At 44.4% G+C, this 19,734-nt stretch overlaps 1 pseudogene across 1 annotated transcript; it reads right to left on the reverse strand.

The window, feature by feature from the left end:
• Positions 1-17,287: 17,287 nt before the first annotated feature.
• On the reverse strand, positions 17,288-17,579 carry LOC308262327 (dolichol-phosphate mannosyltransferase subunit 3-like; annotated as a pseudogene). The gene has a single exon. The product of its transcript is annotated as a dolichol-phosphate mannosyltransferase subunit 3-like (transcript).
• Positions 17,580-19,734: the final 2,155 nt, after the last annotated feature.

The following is a 19,734-nucleotide window of genomic DNA, read 5'->3' on the forward strand; positions in this document are numbered from 1 at the left end:
TTCCAGCCCGCCTTGCTGTCCTCTTCTTGGGCTCTATTGAATGCGCCCTTTCACACAGATTTGACTTTGACCGCCTATGGCCCAGAGTTTGGACGCACCTCAGCATCTTTACTGCCAGAGATTTGCTGAGGGCCAGCTGAGATTCTGGACCATTGACTCTACGCTTACTGTGTGGAAACACAGAAAATGGCGACAAAAAAGATTTCTCTCCCCTCTGGCCAAAGAGAACCGCCCCCTGCTGTGCTGGGGGATCTGCCCCTGCTCGAGGGAGGCGGGAAGGAAAGTGGCCAGGCTCCTGCAGGTCGGTTACGCTGATGAAGGACAAAGAAAATGCTAAACGTTTCTCCGCAGCCTTTCTGATAAGCAGAACCAATATGGAAGGAGACACCTGTCACCCACGGGAAGAGCCTCCTGCCCTCTCCCCTTCCCGCATCGCTCGGGATGAGATGCGCGGCGCCTCCTAGGGACCGCAGCCTGGCGGGAAAGCGCCAGCCTCCTCGCAGCCCGCCCTCCTCCTCGGCCCCGGCTGCGCCTCCCCGAGCCCCGACGCTGCTGGCGGCGCCCCGCAGAGGGCTCCGAGGGAGCGCTGTGGCAAACGAGTTCACCCGGCTCCTGCACTTAAACAAAAACGTCCTAAAGGCGGAAGAATGTGTCACCGACTGATAAAAATGCTAAAGGACATCTCATTTTCATTTTGCAGAACAGAATTAATATTTCATTCCTATCACCTGCTCATTTGCGGGCAGCCCACACATGGCAGGAAGGGCACCCGAGGGAATTGCTTAAAAGGTTAAAGCCTCCTACAAACGTGGGTCCCGCGGCTCCGCCTCCCCGGCCCCGCGCCCCGCGCTGCCTCCGTTGATGTCTCAATGCTGCCCTCTGCTGGTTGATGGCCGCGCAAGGGAAGCGGAACACGAAGCCCGGGTGCGATGGTTCCACCGTAATTCACCTTCCCTAAGGCATCCTGACCTAAGGGGAAGGTTGCTCAGCTACGCTTTTCCCGGCAGGGCCGCTTCTACCAGTTCTCAAGATGTCAGTGCATCAAAAATATGGAAAGGCCATTGTCACTAAAAAGATTCTTCCTTGGAACAGATAATGCATGTGAAACAAAGATGCGTGCGAGGGGGACGGGTTTTCAACCAGCAAAAAGGACCTGCACCTGGTAGAGAGGTCACGCTTGGGACCTGAGGCATGTGGCTGGGACTCTGCCCCGTCCCTGGCATACGTGAGTAGAGAGAGCCAGGAAAGAATACAGCCACGAGGGTCCCAGGACCTGCCCGACCATCTCCTTAGAGCCACCGCCAGCGGGAGAGTGGCTTCATCAGGCTCCTCTGAGGGTGGGGAAGAGCAAAGCAATTATCACTTGGAAGACTGTGGCCTACATGTGTTCTCCCGGAGCATCAATTTCTTTAATTAGATGATAATGGCAACATCAAGCCCAGCTGCCTTTGAAAACAGAGGTTGGTATTGGAGGAGGTGAGGACAGACTAATCCTGGGAACTTGGGAGATGGAGGACAGCCAGTCTGGCAGGCGTGAAAGAGTGGAGAGCCGGGAGAGCCGCCTTAGGACACGGAGCACCGGGGGAAGGAGGCTGCAGAAGTCATCCATGGGCCAGAGGAGAGGGAAATCACCTGGGTCTATTTTGTGTACCAAGTACTTCTTATATTCTGTCTTAGTCTGCTTTATGTTGTTCTAACAGAATACAACAGATGAGGAAATTTAAAAAGAACAGAGATTTACTTCCCACAGACCTGAAGGCTGGGTGCCCAATAGCAAGGTGCCAGCATTGGGGGAGGACTCCTCGCTGCATCATAACATGGCAGAGGCCTCACATGGAAAGAGAACAGGAAAGTGCAAGCTCCCAGTTCTCTTTCTCTTCTTATAAAGCCGTGAATCCCATTACAGGGCCCCACTCTCATGACCTCACCTAACCCTAATTCCCTTCCAAAGATCTCCACATACTATCAACATGAATTTGGAGGCCAAGCTTCTAAAACATGAACTTTAGGGTGACACATTCAAACCATCACTTATTCATTTCAAACTAAAGAAGATAGGTTTTATTACCTCCACTTTCTAAATGAGAAAATGCTAAGGGGGATTTGGTTCCACATCTGAGGTCACACAGCTACTGAGTGATAGCCCCCTGAAATGCAAACCTAGGCCTTGTGACTCCCAAGCTCATGTTTTCTCATGCCATTAATGTTTATTCTCGTTGAGAAGAGAAGCAAAAAGTACCTAGACTAAGGAGATACTGACCCCCTACACCTGAGTAAAGTGGCCCAGACTTCCTTCAAACTCATCCTTGTCTCCATTTTAACTGGGTGTCCTGGTACATTTCTCCATCTCTGAAATGTCCCCCCATTAAATACTGATGGTCTGTGATTCTCACCCCTTTCCAGTTCCCGGTCTAGTCAAGCCCTGGGTAAAATGGAAATCAGTAATTGAAGAGCTTCATTTTCCATCTCAAAGAAAAAATACCCACCTCCCCCACCTTGTGCTTGGAGAAGTAGGATGGGCCTCATTACCATGTTCTGTCCCACAGTGCCACATCGTGTGAGGATTATAAAGCAGTGACTAGGAGACCTAGTGGACCATCACAATTTCCAGACAGAATCACTGAACTCTTGTTTCAGGACATCGCAAACGTAGGTCATGACCAACTCATATTAGAGAATCATAGTGAGATGGTGAATCGGACACTGAGAGCAGCAGATTTGGCATGCCACTTTCAGCAGAGAAAGCACATCTCAAGTTCTTCTTTGACATCGAGATCCCCTGAATCCCATGTGCCTCTAATGTAACTGAGCGATACTATACCTGGTGATAGTCAAAACAGCAGTCTAAGAGCGATGGTTCCCAAATCTTGGTGTGTATCACAGTCACTTGGAAAGCCTTTTTTGTTTGTTTGGTTTGGTTTTTGTTGTTGTTTGTTTGTTTGTTTGTTTGTTGCAGTACTGAGACTTGAACTAGGGTATTCTACCTCCAAGCTACACCCCTATCCCTATTTTGGTTCATTATTTGAAACAAGGTCTCACTAAGTTTCAGAGGGCCTCACTAAGTAGCTGAGGCTAGCCATAAACCTGTGATCCTCCTGTCTCGCCCTCCCAAGTACTGGGATTATAAGCTTGAGCCACTATGCCCAGCCTGGAAGGCATATTCAAACACATACTGCCCCAGTTGTTGGGAGGCTGAGACAGGAAGATGCCAAGTTTGAGGCCAGCCTCAGCAACTTAATAAGATCCTGCTTCAAAATAAAAAATAATAATTTTTTAAAAACAGATTGTTGGGCCTTACCATTGCCAGAGCTTCTCATTCAGTGTGGAATTTGGATGACTAACAGATTCCCAAGTGCTGCCGAGGCTGCTAGTCCAGGGTTCAGATTCTTAAGCCAGCATCCTCCATTCTCCCCATTAGGTCTTGCTGTGCACCTGAAAAGGATATCACAGAAGCACCAGTGAATTGGTCCTACATCCAGTGCCTGAGTTCTGCCTTAATCACTAGGGCTCTCCTTTGTAGTAGCTCTTAAAACTACCTCCCAGATTCCAATCTCTCCCCTTCCCAACCTTCCAACACATTTTGCAGCATGACCATCTCTGGCAGAGATACAAGGTGATTGCTTCATTGTTCCTGAAACTCTTCAAAGTGTACTTTCATTCACAGGATGATGTTCCAGCTCCTTAGTGTGGCCCAAAGGAACCTGGGTCCCACCTGACTATCCAACTCCTACAGTTCCCACTGCTTTGTCTATGGCCAGTCATAAGGATATACAGGTGTTCCTCAATATCCTCAGGGGATTGGTGCCAGGACCCCAACAGTCACCAAAATCTGTGGATGCTCAAGTCCCTTATATAAAATCATGCAGTATTTATAAATAACCTATGTACATCCTCCCATTCAATCATCTCTAGATTATGTATCATACATAATACAATGCAAATGCTATACAAATTTATGTTATACTGTATTGTTAGGGAACGATGACAAGAAAAACACCTACACATATTCCATATAGATGTAATCTTTCCCAAATATTTTTGATCATGTATTTGTTGAATCCATGGATGTGGCTGTCACTTGCAACTTCAAGACACATGTTATTCTGCACTGCCATGGCTTTATCTTATATCATGGCCTCTTCTTGAACTTCCATGGCCCTTTGCTCACTTGCCTAATTTATATCACTGTTCAATACCCTACTCAGGGTTATGGATGCAGCTCAGTGGTAGAGCACTTGCCTAGCATGTGCAAGGCCCTAGGTTCAGTGCCCAGCACAAAGGAAGGAGGGAAGGAAGGAAGGAGGGAGGGAAGGAGGGAGGGAAGGAAAGAAGGAAGGAAGGAAGGAAGGAAGGAAGGAAGGAAGGAAGGAAGGAAGGAATCCTGGCTCAGCATTCATGTCCAATGGGGAGATGGCCCTTGGTCTCTACCTTCCTGAGCAGAATTGGTGATTCCCTTCCTTGTGCACCTGTGTCTTTTTGCCTCCCTGTCTGCCTTCCCTATAGGCCTAAGGATCCTGGAGGGCACCCTGTCATGATGATCTCAGGACCAGGTAGAGTACCTGGCCTTGCTCAGTGCTTCCTGACATTTGTAGATGCTTCACCTCGAAGCAACAGCACTACCCACCTGCAGTGAGAGCACCCTAGTTCTCTCAGGACTCAGATGTTGGGAGATATTATTTCTCCCCTTCAAAACCAGCACTTTTAAGCCAGGTGTGGTGGCACACGCTTGTAATCCCAGCACTCAGGAGGCTGAGACCGGAGGATCGCAGTTTACAGACAGCTTCAGCTACTTAGTGAGGCCCTTCGCAATTCAGTGAGACCCTGTTTCAAAATAAAGAAATAGGGCTGGGGGTGTGGCTCGGAGATAGACTGCCTCTGAGTTCAATCCTCAGTACTGGAAAATAAAATTAAAACAGCACTTTTCATCATGAACATACCAATTCATGAAAACACCAATGCCACCTGGGTCTCAGGTAAGGGACAGCCAGTCCCCCCACCCCAGGCTTCATTCCACACCCAGTAATGCTGCTGCAGCTGGACAAGGTCTCCACACTGTTGGGTGAAACCAAATGCCCTGTGTCACCTTGCACTAATGACACGCTGTGTGCCTTCTGAGCTGGCCTTTTGGTGTCTTTTACTTGTGGAGCCAGATATCAATTCCCAGCAGGGACACTGGAGCCCCCGTCACTCAGCAGCTCCCCCAGCCCATACCCTGCTCTCAGGGCATCTGAGGCTCCTGCCCAGTGAGCAGCCTGGAGCTGGGAGCAGCGCAAGTCAGTCACTCAGTAACCCCAGGGGACAGGCATGGGAGGCTTACATGGCACTCAGTGACCCCAGGGACAGGTTATTCCTCTGACAAAAACTAGCACTGAGGCCTAAACTCTGTCAGGAAAAAGGGGGAAAAATGCTATAAGACACTGATATTTACAATGGAAAGGAAGGCCCAAGACAAGGCTTCTCTTTTCTCTATTGTGAAAGCTGGGGGGCTGCTTCTTGGGAGCAGGTGTCTGACAGCCTGGCCCCACTCAGCAGCCACCACTCCTTCATGTCCTGCACACAGCCGCAGCCTGGGCTGTCCTGAGGACTGTGCTTCTCTGGTGCCAGGTACTTTCTGGAAAAGCCCTTCCGGCTAGGCTCCTGCATTCCACCAGCTCCTCACCCTAGTTGATCCCACCCTCAGTGCCTCGTTCCCCACTGAGCACCCCAATCCCCTCACAAGGAGACCTCGGGCAAGAAGACCAGTCCAGTGCTGGGTGTTCATATCTGGCTTTCACCTACTCAAGGAAGTACACAATAAATCTCGGCAAAGGAGGGCTCACATCATCCTAAAAGTGAACAGCTGTGGATGGGTCCAGCTTGTGAGCAGTGTGATTCTTTTTCATGTGAGTGTCTGAATACTGTCAATTATTTAGCATTCATGACCTCCATCCCCACCCGTGAAATGCCAGAGGCACCCCTACCCAGTTTTTGTAGCAATCAGATTTCCCCTTTGCATCCCCAGAGGTCTCCGAGGGTTTTAGGGGAGGAGCCCTTTGTTAAGAGCCACTTCAGAAAATCCTCTAGCAGCGAAGTTCATGCAGTTTTCACCTTCATTACTTCTAGCTGAGAAAAAGTGTGGTCCACAAGGAAAAATAAATTCCTAGAGCCCTCACTTTCTCCCTTTGTTCTACTTACCATCCATGCCCTTGTTGAGGCTCTTTATTTAAAAAGGAAAAAAATGGTGTGGACTTGTAAAAGGTAACACTCTTTTAATCTTGTTATTTGAACAACAGTGGTTAAGGAAATGATCTGCTGGTGTCCATAGGAGGTTCTTGGCATTGAGTGAAGCCCTTGGGTAAGCCATATTTCCTTTCTCCCAATAACAAAGAGCTGATGGTCATGTTTACCACATAAGATCTCAGAGCAACTTTTCCCAACTCCTTTTTCCCCACCTCCCTGCCAAAGCCCCTTTCCTCTTCACCTGGTATTCCTTCTGTCTACCCACACAGACATGATAGAACACACTGTTCCCTGCACAACACTGTCCCTTGACCTCAAGCAATTTATATAATTTGAAAACTAGTTCTACACACTTCTCATATGCAAGCCCTACTTTTCACCACTGCCTGAATCCTGCCCATGTCCCCATACCCCCTTACACCTAGACTACTGTAAAGGCCTGAGCTGGATGAAGTCACTATCCATCTGTCATTGTTCCCTGTCTGGAAGCCATCCTCCTCATTGCTAGCAGAGGAAATGTCCTAAAATGCAAGCACGCTCAGATCAAACATCCCCAGTGCCTAAATCCTCTGTACACGCAGTGTTGTCATGATAATCTCCTAGCTCAGGGCCACCTGGGCACAGCGGTCCCTGATGGCAACTTTGGGTGTCAGAGGAGGTCAGACAGGTGGTGAGCAGACATCAGGGCTCAGGCACAGAACCCTTGCCTAGAACTATCCCTGGGTGTGCAGTTGGGCACACTCAGGAATAACCTAAAAGTCGAAAGGAAAAGAAAAACAGGGCATTTTTGTCCAAAATGAGGACTTGAACCAAATACTCTTCTAAATTTCCTTCTAATCTTAAGGTTAGTGAAACTATAATGATCTGATACATCTGGAATTTTAGAAACATCTTAGGCCTCTGTTCTGGCATCAGTTTTCAGGGAAAAGTCAAGGCCCAGGGCAAACCCTTTGGAGCACCATGCTAACCATCCTACACCTGAGAATATCCAGTCTTCTTTCCATCAGTGGTGGAGGGGTGTGGGAGTCCTGGGCTTGCACATTTCAAACACTGCCCAGTTCTCCTAGGTCTTTTCTCAAAATATTCTCCACCTCTGCCTTGTCACCAAATCAGACAGTTATATGAATAACTATTCTTGCCTTTTAGAACATATTTTCTCACCCAAGAAGCCAAGTATAATTGATTCTGCTGGCTACTAATCTACTTAGAGTCAAATCTCTTTTGATTGATGACACATATGTGAACTAATTCATTATCTATTCTGTTACTCTTTGCTAACAATCCATAGAACACCCGGCATAACTGGGCCTGTATGATAGGCATAAAGGCTCACACGTTCATGGCACGTTCCTGGATGTAGCATGAATTGCAGTGAAATGGTATATATGCATGTGCTTGTTTAAATCTTTAAATGAATAGAGCCATTAGAATTTTTTAAAAAGACAGATTTAGATTCAGATTTAAAGATTTTTAAATGCTGCCTAGAGAGGTGGGGACCTTTTAAAACATGTCTATAGGCCGCCATCTGCGGGCTGCCTTGGTGCTGAGAGGTCGCAGGTGGCTCAGCCTCTGTCACCGTGGCCTCCACTGGCCGCAGGAGCCTCGGGGAGGACACGGGGCTCCAGAAACCACGAGATGGAGCCTGTGACCTTTGAAGATGTGGCCACGAATTTCACTCTGGAGGAGTGGACTTTGCTGTATCCTTGGGAAAAGAAGCTCTACAAAGATGTGATGTGGAAAAACTTTGAGCATCTTAAGTCTATAGGGAAAAAATGGGAAGATGAAAACATTGAAGACAAGTGGCAAAGTCCCAGGGAAAAACTAAGAAGTCAAGTGGTAGAGAGACCCTATAAATGTAAAGAATATAGTTGGAGTGGAAAAATTATGAACCAAATTCCACAGTGTGATGTCAAGAGAAAACCTCCAGAAATAACTGGCCATGAAAACCCAATATGTGGAGAAGCCCTTCCTGCTCATTCATCCCTAAATATGCCCCTGAGAGGTGACACTGGCCACAAACCCTCTGAGAATCAGGAAGACACGAAGAGGCCCTATAATCCTAAGGAATCTGAGAAAAACCTTCCATTATTCTCATTGTTTGCAAAAGCATGAAATGATTCATCCTGCAGAGAGATCTTATGACAGCAAAGAGTGTGGCGAAGCCTGGAGGGACCAGATTCCTACTGAGAACCATGAAGGGACTGGCTCTCAGGAAAAATGCCATATATGTAATTACTGTGGGAAAACCTTCCCTAATATTTTACCTGTCAGGAACATGAAAGAATTCACTCTGCAGAGAAACCATTTGTATGTACACATTGTGGGAAAAGATTTACTCGTTCTGGTGGTCTGTACATACATGAAAGAATTCACGCTGGAGAGAAACCCTGTGTATGTAAGCTATGTGATAAACCCTTCACTGATCCCAGTTCCCTTCAATTTCATAATAGGATTCTTGGTGAAGGGAAACCCTGTATATGTAAGCAATGTGGGAAAACCTTTAGTTCTTCCAGTTACCTTAAAATACATGGAAGAATTCACAATGGAGAGAAACCCTGTTCATGTTAGGAATATGGGAAACGTTTCCATTCTCAGAATGCCATACAAAGACACAGAAGAATTCATACTGGAGAGAACCCATATCTATGCCAGCAATGTGGTAAAACCTTCACTTTTTGTAGTTCCTTCCAATATCATGCAAGGACCCACTGTGGAGAGAAATCATGAGTATAAGCAGTGTGGGAAAGCCTTTAGTTCTTCCAGTTCTCCTTAAATACATGAAAGAGGTCACACGGGAGAGAACCCTGAGTGTAAGCAATGTGGGAAAGCCTTCAATTTTCTCTTCACGTACATGTACGAGTTCACAGTGAAGAGAAACCTTTCAAGTGCAAGCAATGTGGGAAAGCCTTCTTCTGTTCAAGTAATTTTCAAGCACATGAAAGAACTCATGCTAGAGAGAAAAATTATGTGTGTAAGGAATGTGGAAAAGCCTTTGATTGCTTGAGTAAATTTCAAGGACATAAACGAGTTCACCGTGGAGAGAGGCCTTATGTATGTAAGCAATGTGGGAAAGCCTTTAATTCCTTGAGTAACTGTCAAAGACATGAATGCGTTCACATGGAGAGAAACCATTTTTATGCAAGCAGTGTGGGAAATGTTTAAGTATTCCACGTCCTTGAGAAGACATCCTTCAGAGAAATGTAAACAATGTGGGAAAGCCTTTATGTCTTTCAGTTCCCTTGAATTGCACCAAAGAATTCACTCTGGAGTGAAGCCCCATGAATGTAGTCAATGTGAGAAAGCTTTTATTTCTCTAAGATACCTTAAAGTACATAAAAGTGCTCACAGTAGAAAAATATGAAAGTAAATAAATAAATAAATAAATAAAACATGTTTATAAATTTGTTGACACTCTGAACAATGAGAGGTTAAAGTTTATATTGCCTAAGAAACAAGGTGGCTTCCACTTGGTTACCTAGAACATGAGTCTCCATGTAGTAAGTCCTAAAACCCCAAGGGGCCACTATACTATAAGATCCAAACTAGAGAGAGAGAGAGAGACCACCCACTTTCCAGGTTCCACTGTTCCAGCACCTCTCGCTGTCTGGTGGTGAACATCTGATAAACCCTGAGCCACATCTGCCTAGATGAGCCTTACTGAACTCTAAGTCTCAGAAACTGACTGGCTGTAGAGTGATTGCTGCTGTGAGAAGCCATAAAGTGTGGGAGTGGCTTGTCAATTGAAGATAACCCATAGAATAGGAAAGGACAGGTTTTTAATCTGAATCTCTCCTATTATCATTAGAAATGATCCAGAAAACATTTTCTCCTCCTTGACAGAGAGCCAACCATCTTTCTCTTCTAATAGTTGGCCAGTTCTTGCTCTGAGTAGTTAATATTTTGTGTGCTTATGTAATTCAAGGTCTCTATTCATGCTTCACTCTGAAAATAAAATTATTTATAAATAGCTAGGAACTCCGCTAATACCTACATGCCTGTGTCCCCCAAATTTAAATTTCAAACCTAATCCCTGAGGTAAAGGTATTAAGGGGTGAGGGTTGGGGTGATTCGATTTTAAGAGTAGAACCCTCATGAATGAGATTAACACCCTTAAAAAAAAAAGGCTCTAGGAAGCTGGTTTGTCCTTCCACTTTGTTGGAATTCAGGGAGAAAGTATACTCTTTGAGAAATGGACCCTCATCAGACACGGACCCTGCCAGCCCTTGATCACGGACATCTAGTCTGTAGATCTGTTTTTGATAAGCCACCCAGTCTATGCTAGTTTGGTATAGCAGCCCAGTGGGCTCAGACAGACTCAAAATTGCTTTCATTTTAAGAAGAGATAGAGTTCAAGGAAGCAACAGCAACCACAATTTCGGTGGACAAGTAAATGCCACTGTCATGGTGGTAGTGAGACGGAGAACCAGGAGCACTTCGTGTCCACTTAACAGCTGCACTGCAGGTGCCCAATCAATGCTCTCTGATCACTGTACAACCCAAATAGCCCAACTTCATTCAGCCCCAGGAAGGGCTTCCACTCTGCCTCTCCTTTTCCAAGACAGATTAATGTGAAAATTTTCCATTAAATTGTCTGGGCAGCAGCGACTATGAGTTACTGTCTAGATAGTTCTATTTAGCCTCAGACAATAACATCTCTCTTGACTATGGCCTACCTTGCAACAAATGAATCAGCTGAGGATTATCATTCTAAGGAAACCTGATGTGCCTCGGAAATGGAATCTTGTTGGTGTAGAAACACAATTTGATGAGCATCATCCCAGGAAAGGCTGGAACAATATCTAATGCAACAAGAGAGAAGTCACTTGCTGAAGAATCAAGAATGCCAAGAACAACAGAGAGACCCATGGGGGAGCAGTGGGATTACTTTATTTATTTATTCATTTTGTGATACTGGAGATGGAACCCAGGGGCTTTTCTACCCCTGGGCTATACTCCCAGACCTACTTTATGTTTTATTTGGAAACAGGGTCTCACTAAGTTGCTGAGAGCCTCACTAAGTAGCCAAAGCTGGCTTTGAATCTGCGTGATCCTCCTGTCTCAGCCTCCCAAAGTGCAGGGATGACAAATGTGCACCACCACGCCCAATAGAATTACTCTCTTTAGAAAGTAAGAAAAGAATCTGGGTGTGGTGGCACACACCTGTAATCCCAGGACTTGAGAGACTCAGATAGGAGAATGGCAGGTTCGAAGCCAGCCTTAACAACTTCTCAGGACTTTCAGCAAACTTAGTGAGACTATATTTCAAATTAAAAAATAAAATAAGGCTAGGTGTGTAGTCAGGAGGTAAAATATTCCTGGGTTCCATCCCCAGTACCACAAAAAGGGGAAAAGAAAAAGAAAAGAAGTTAGGTACGGTGGTGCATGCCTATAATTCCAGTACTTGAAAGGCAGAACAGAAGGATCTTCTGTTCAAAGTCAGCCCCAGCAACTTAGCAGGACCCTGTTTCCAAATAAAAAATAAAAAGGACTGAAGCAGGGAGAGAGTAGCTCAAAGGTAGAATGACCCTGGGCTCAATCCCCAGCACCACAAAAATAACTAATAAATCGATCGGTAGTAAGAAAAGAAACCTGTAAGTTTATCTCCTGTTCCTGAAATATTGACACAGCTCAGTTCATGAAGGCAAGAAAATGAGACTGAGATACCTGATCTGAAAGGTACTACTTCAGCAATCCAGTTTTCAGGGGCTGGGCTGGACAGCCAAAAAAGAAGGGAACATACTGCCAAAAAGCAGAAGCATATTCACGTGTGAGTGGAGCCACAGGACACGGAGTCTGACAAGAACACTGTAACAGGCTGAGACGCACCGGGGTGGAGATGGGAAGGTGCAGATGGAGGAGGCCGCCCTGGAGGTGGCCCTGGCGCTGAGCCAGTGCCCCTTTCTCCTCCAGAACCAGATTTCACATCCCATAACACAACCTACATGTCAGGGCTTCTTATCGTACATCTCTGCAATAATGTACAATTGTTGGGGGGAAAAGATAGAGAAAAGTATCCTCTACCTGGGGGAATTTTTTGGGGGAAAAGCAGAGATGATGGATATGAAGTAGAGAAATACAGTCTGCAAGCATCTCTGACTATTAGGAAACTGAAGCACACAGTCCCTGATTTGTGATGGTTTGACTTAAGATTTCTCTCTTTTATGACGTGAGAAAGCATACCCATACAACAATTCTGTTTTTCACTTTCATGGTATTCAATAAATTACATGAGATACTCAAATATTTTATTCTAAAATAGCCTTTGTGCTACATGATACTGCCCAACTGTCAAATATCACAAGTGTTCTGAGTATGCTTAAATCAGGCCAGACAAAGCTATAATGTTCAGTAGGTTCTGAGTATCAAAAACACTTTTCAGACAGGATATCTTCAACTTACAATGGGTTTAGTGCACCATAACCCTATCATGAATCCAGGAACATCTGTAATTTTTTTAAAAAAAACATCCAAAACCTCATGAGAAGCAGAACCTAACCCACATGGCTGGAGAGCAGCTTCAGCCTCACCACTCAGTGCTTGAGTACCTTCCTGAAAACAAATGACGTTCAGCCCAGGTGTGTTTATGCATAAATCATGGTATCACTGCTAGGAAATCACTCTAGAGATATCAGCTTTAGGTAGCCACATAGAGTAATAACTTAAAAAAAAAAAAGTCAGATGCTTGACTAACCTGACACCAAAAATCCTGCTTAAAAAAAAAATCAATCAACTGAGTACTCCAAAGTATCTGATCCCATTTCCCTCACTATTGTTGCCTTCTAGTTCATCCATGTACATTTTTTGTCTTTTATTGGTGCATTGTAGTCATACATCCTAATGGAGTACAAGATGGTAGCAGCATACATGCACACATCACTCATTTAGCCCTTCCCCAATATCCATGCACATTTAAAACCCATCCCATACACAGGAGGTTGGGGCTTTGCTGGCAGTAGCCTAAAAGAACAAGTGTCTCTCACCCTGTCTCCTAACTGAAACACACACACACACACACACACACACACACACACACAGGAAGAAAGCATTCTTTATTACAAACATGATTTCTAGAACAGACTAACTAGAGTGGGGATAGTTGTTTGGACTTTTCAAGGGTGCTATTTGGAAACGAATACCCAACTGGAATGTATGACATCAAATATATGTATACTATTTTAGAAGACATCAGGTATACTGCAATTAAAATATACTATAAACAAATTTTGAAGCTAAGGCTCTATCCTGACAAAATCTGTGTCACTAAATGCTCTCTGCTTTTATGCATTTATTTATTTATACCTTGTCTTTATTTATTTATGTTTTACTTATGTCTTCTCTTTATTAATATTTTCTTGAAACATATCAAGCTGAGGCTTACTTCTAAGTTGAACCAATTTCTTTTTTAAGAAAACTGGGAGATGTGCAGATATGTTGGCATACCTTGTAATCTCAGTACTTGAGAGGCTGAGACAGGAGGATCAAGGTTTGTGGACAGCCTCAGCTACTTAGTGAGGCACTTTGCAACTCAGTGAGACCCTATTTCAAAACAAAGAATAAAAAATATGATTAGAGGTATAGTTCGGAGAGAGATTGCCCCTGGGTTCCATCCCTAATGCCGAAAAAAAAAGAAAGAAAGAAAGAAAGAAAGAAAGAAAGAAAGAAAGAAAGAAAGAAAGAAAGAAAGAGAAAAAGAAAACTGGGAGAGATAAATCTGTTTGCCATAGTTTTATTTGTGTTTTTGTTTTAGCCAGCATGCTTGCCAATTCCCCCTTTTTGGTTCCTTTGGGGAGCTCTTCTATGGTGAAATCGTCATGCTCATCTCAAGACCACCAGCAATACCTACTCCATCCCTTCAGGAGGGGAAAATTTCCCAGGCTAATCATGAAACCATGACCAGGGACCCAAGCATTAGTTTAGAGTGGACACGTAATCCAAGCTGGCCAACTAGAGTCCTCCACACTACTTACCTACTACAATAGGAAGAAAACACTGCCTTTTATTTTATTTTATTTATTTTTTTTTTTGCAGTACTGGGGATGGAATCCAGGGATATTCTACCACCCAGCTACACCTCCAGCCCTGTTTTCTATTTTTTATACTTCATTTTAAAACAGGGTCTCACTTAGTTGCAGAGGGCCACACTAAGTAGTAGCTGAGGCAGTCCTTGAACTGGGATCCTCCTATCTCAGCCTCCCAATATCTTTTCCTTTTGAATAGTGAATGGTAGGAAGGTCAACTCGAGACTTTTCATCAGTGGTAGAGAAATACCATGGGAAACAGAAAAGAATAAATCCAGCATGCAAACAAAAGACACAGACACAAACTGAGCTGAGGACTGAGAAAAAGAGAGGAAGTGGCGACATTATTTGAACCCCTGGGGCTTTCTCTGGACATCAAATTAGAAGAGTCAATAAATCACCGTCTGTACTTAATTTGGTTTGAGTTCTGTCTCTTCACCAAACCTCTGATTAATACAACTTGTATCATTATTTTACTTTACTGCTTCTTAAATATTGTCAATTCTACTGGATACAAAACTGATACAATCTATGACCTCAATTTTGTAATATATATATATATATATATTCTAGTTATAACATTTATTAACCACCTATTATATGTGGGTTAATATGCACAGCCATAGGGGTGTGTGTGTGTGTGTGTGTGTGTGTGTGTGTGTGTGTGTAAGAGAAAGAGAGAAGTGAGGATGTGGGAGGTGCCCCAGCATGGGAAGGCACAGCTCTAAAAACTCATAGTGAACATGTAAGGAGAGCTAAGATAGCTTAGGGTCAGAGTGGTGAATTCCATTTCCTTGAATATTTTTTGAAGTTCATTACCAAATCTTCTGCAACCAACTACATTACATTTGGAATCAGAAAACGGAGAGGGAAAGTCCTTGAAAAAGACTCTGTTTCATTTATCAAACCAACGAGGCTATTTCTCATTAATTGTTGTTTTAATATTAATTAAGAACATTTATATAATGTTGAAAAATCAAACTAAAATATATTATCTGTCATAGTATTTCATTTTGTGTGTCTCATAGATATGTCTTCCTATTAATCTTCCCAGTATATTTGCATATGTCTTTTTAAAATTCCCTTACAGAAAACCTTTCTGAGTACCAAGAAAAAATTTGTTCTAAGCCTGAAATGAAATAGTGGAGTCCTTTAGCAAGAATCCCTTTGGACTGAATTTAAACACCAGCTAAAAGCGTGTTGCCAGTTTGGGGATCCCTCCATTTGCCTTGATTTTGTGACCTACTATGCCTTGGGCTTTAAAGGAGTTTTATTTTTTTATTTTTATTTTTTTGTTTTGTGGTGGTACTGGGGTTCCAGGAAGCCCTTCTACCTCCTGGCTACACTCCCAGATGTATTTTTTTATATTTTTCATTTGGAAACAGGGTCTCTTAAGCCAGCTGAGGCTGGCTTTGAACCTGTGAGATCCTCCTGTCTCCACCTCCCAAGCATGGGGATTACAAGTGTGCGCCACCACGCCCGGCTAAAGGGGTTTTAAAAAGCAACCGAAAGAGGCTGGGTCGCATAGGCTTAAGAGACTCTGTTTCCAAGTAAAACATAAAAATAGGTCTGAAAGTGTAGCCCGGAGGTAGAAGGTCCCTGGGCTCCACCCCCAGTACCACCAAAAAAAAAAAAAAAAAAAAAGCAACCAAAAGAAAAGTCACTAACATCTTTTCAGTCAGTTCTCACTAAGTGAGAAAAACATCTTTTAGGTTTAGCTTTGTCTTGAGTGATCCCTTACCAGTATGTCCATTGTGCCCAGCTCTAGCCTCGCATATTCTGTTTTCCCTTTAGCCCCACCCCATCTCACCGGACACCATTCACAACTGTTAAGCGCTGCGCTTCCAAAGTACAGAAACAGAAGCTTGTGGTTAGTGATGTAATGAGAGCCGCACGGTTCTGTTGGCTAAAGAGCCCCGAGGTTGTCTCTTGCGTGTGAAATCTTGATCAAGTTGCTTAATCTCTGTAGGCCTCAATTTCCTCCTCAGTTTGGAGACCATAATAGTAACTACCAAGTAGGCGTGTTGAGGGGATGAGATGAAGCGTCTACCAGGAGCTCGGCCCGGTGTCTCCCACATGGTCAGTTCTCACAATCATCTGCTATTATTGCAAGCCGAGGACTTTTGCAAACGTTATTCACTTTCCTCCGTGAACTTTCGCTGCTGTGAACTGATCACCACCCCCTTGCATGGTGTCCCAGGCACTTACGACACTTCTGGTCATTTGTGGTATTTTTATGGGCGTCTCTGCACCACAGCGACACCCATGGCGCCCTATTCGTCTTTGCCTTTGTGCACTCAATGCCCCACATCTAGGAGACATTCATACTTGAAAAGAAATGAATGGGTGAATGCTCAGCTCTGTAACAAATAAGGAATTTGAGCTCTGCCATCTAAGAAGCTTTTGTGAACTGGTGCTTTTAGTAAGGGTTCTAAGGGAGTAACAATAATATGACACAATCTAATGTCTTAGAGAAAAGAGACAAACTGGACTAGACAGGGGAAAAAGTAAAAGAACTAATAAACAACTTTTAGGAAGAAATAAAAATAACAAATTTTGATCAACTATGACGAGAGCATGTTCTACTTACAGGTAATGGAGGCCTTACCTAGACATGCACAGACCAGCCTTCAGACAGAAAAGGAATGGAGCCCAATCCAATGAGTGACTGCTCTGGAAATGATTCGCCCTGCTCCATCCTGGAATCCCGTGTGAGGTACTTTGCATGGTTTTCAAGACCTTCTCAATGGTGTTGCTTGGTAATGTATTCACTGCTTTAATCTGAATCATCACTTTAGAACTCACTCCATGATTTCAGATTTGATCTTTAGAAATCAGAATCAGATTTCATGATTTCAGATTTGTAAGATTTGCCCTTTCGCAAAGATAAGGTAAAAAAATGTAACCACCGGGGACAGTGAGTCTGTTCATTTCTAACCACGGGGACATTTTACTAAACTGTCTGCAGCTTTTTTTTTTTTTTTTAAGAAATAAAGTTGCTCTTTAATGGGGAAAGGGAGGGAAGGCTGTCGGGCAGGGAAGACAGGGCATTAGAAGCGCAGCCCACAGCAGGTAAGGTCAGCTCAGGCCTCCTGGATCTGGCTCGGCAGCTCACGCTGCGTCCTCACAGTCATGAAAAGTGGGCACTTGACCTCCCACAGTGCCCAGAGCGTAGCAGCCAATGGGTCCCAGTAAGTAGGCGGGCAGCGGCCACAGCCTCCAGGCAGGGTATGGACAGCTCCCATGGACACAGCTCCAGGCAGGGCCCAGCGCTCCCATGGACAGGGCCGCCCAGGAGGAGCCCAGGATCGTCAGTCCCCAAAGCCACCGCGCTGATTTCATCGTGGTCACTCACAATGGCATCCAGCTGCCCGCACCTGTCAGCTTTTTTAATGATTGAACCTCATCCATTACTTTTGCTTTGTTTTATAATATAATTTTTGCTTTGAATGCAAGGGTTTTTTTTTTTTTATTTTGGCTTTGTGCCATTATTGTGCCAGAACAAAACATCTTTAACTCTTTCTATGGGAATCAAGTTGCTGTCCGTCCTTTCTTCTTTCTTTATTTAGTGCTAAAGGGAAAAAAAACAACAAGCTGTCGGCTCTTCCCCGGCTCCTCTGGCTCTCACTCTTTTTGCCTGATTTGATGATCAGGTTGTTCCAAAGCAACCACAGAGCTTCAAGGTCCTCGCACGATGAGAAGCCAGGGTAGACGCTGCACTGTCCAGAGAGAGCTGCAGCTCTTCCACTCCATGGGCATTTTTTCCATGAAGCCTCTGATAAGACTTGACCTGAAATCCTAGAACACTGCAGAAGAATGATCTAAGTCAGACTGACATGTGTCTCCCCAGTTTTTTGGAGCAGTTTCCTACTTAACTAACAGTAATTTTTTTTTTTCAGTACCAGAGATTGAACCCACGAGCATTCTATCTCTGAGCTACACCCCCAGCTCTATTTTTTATTGTTTATTTTGAAACAGGATCTCACTAAGTTTTAGAGGCCTCACGAAGCAGCTGAGGCTGGCCTTGAAGCTGAGATCCTTCTGTCTCAGCCTCCTAAGTACTGAAACAACAAGTGCACCACCATGCCTGGCAAACTAATAGTAATTAATAGAGCATTCCAAGTGATTTTAAAACCATGGGGAAAGTTTTAAGATTTTAAACAATATTTTGAAGCATTTCTGATTAGAAATAAAAAATGGAGAAACAATTTGGAACATGTTTACTGTATATACTATTTAGCTTGGTAGCATAAAAATACATTTGTTGTAACCCCACACACATACACACACACCATCATAAAAGTCACAATGACTTTTATTCTAAATCAAGAAAGAAAGGTTTAAAAATAGTCACAAAGAGCGGGAAGATGGCGACCGAGAAAAGCGGGGCTTAAGAGTCCCGCTAACAACCAATCTCCATTACCACAAAAAGAGCGCCTTTCATAGCCAGAAAACACCATCACCAGAAAAACAAAAAAAACCACCAGGCTCCAGAGAGAAAGCGGACTGAGAACAGAGCTCAGGGCCATAGAGGACACACACGCGCCCGAGGACGCGGCAGCAGCGCCATACTGCCGGCGGCAGCGGCGAACTCAACGGACGGCTACAGCAAGCCAGGTAAGCCGCTGCGAAACAGCCAGGCGGGATCTTTCGGCGCAGACAGCATTTAAAGCTCCCAGTGGCTGAGCTCAGCACACGCTGCAGGGATTCAGAGTGGAAATCAAAACCAGAGAAGAAAAAATACACCAGCCTCATGGCCGAGGGCGTGGCAGAGGCGCCATATTGCCACCGGCGGCGGCAGTAGCAGTGAATTCACCGAGTCCAGTACAGCTACATCTGCGTACTCAAGAACAGTGAGTCAAAGTGCGGGCCACAGAGGAGAAATCGCAGTATTGGGCCTCCTGGGACTTGACCCAGTGAGGGAGTGGTGGTGGCAGAGATATCACACCATAGGAGAACGTGCAACCTGGCACCCCCCATAGTTTAAAGCAGCCTCTATCGACTCCCTGGGTCGGAGACTCTGTGATACAACCCAGTAAAGGAGTAGTGGAGTCTGGGATAATACAGACTCGAGATCCAGAGCACCTTAAGTGAAGCCATAGTGACCCAAGGGAAGAACCAAGAGAAGGCACAAACCTCCGAAATCATGGGAAAGAGGAATAACACTGAAGTAATGAATGTGCACAACCCCACAACATCAGAACCTGATAAAACAGAAAATCAGAGATTTCTAGAAGATCAAATCAGGAAAAATAACTGTAGAAATAATAGAGGTGCTTCGAAAAGAACTCAGAGAGAGCCAAAAAGAGATAAAGGATGCAATTAATGAAGTAAAGGCCTCAATTCAAAGCACAAACAACCGATTAGACCACATGGGGAACAGAATCTCGCTCTTAGAAGATGAGCAATCCAAAAATGAATGCATAGTTTCTAATCTAGAAAAAAATATCCAACAGCAGGAATCTGACATTGAAGAAATATGGGCCCATCTTAGGAG

Source organism: Muscardinus avellanarius (assembly GCF_963383645.1).
Source record: "Muscardinus avellanarius genome assembly, chromosome: 4".
Taxonomy (NCBI): domain Eukaryota; kingdom Metazoa; phylum Chordata; class Mammalia; order Rodentia; family Gliridae; genus Muscardinus; species Muscardinus avellanarius.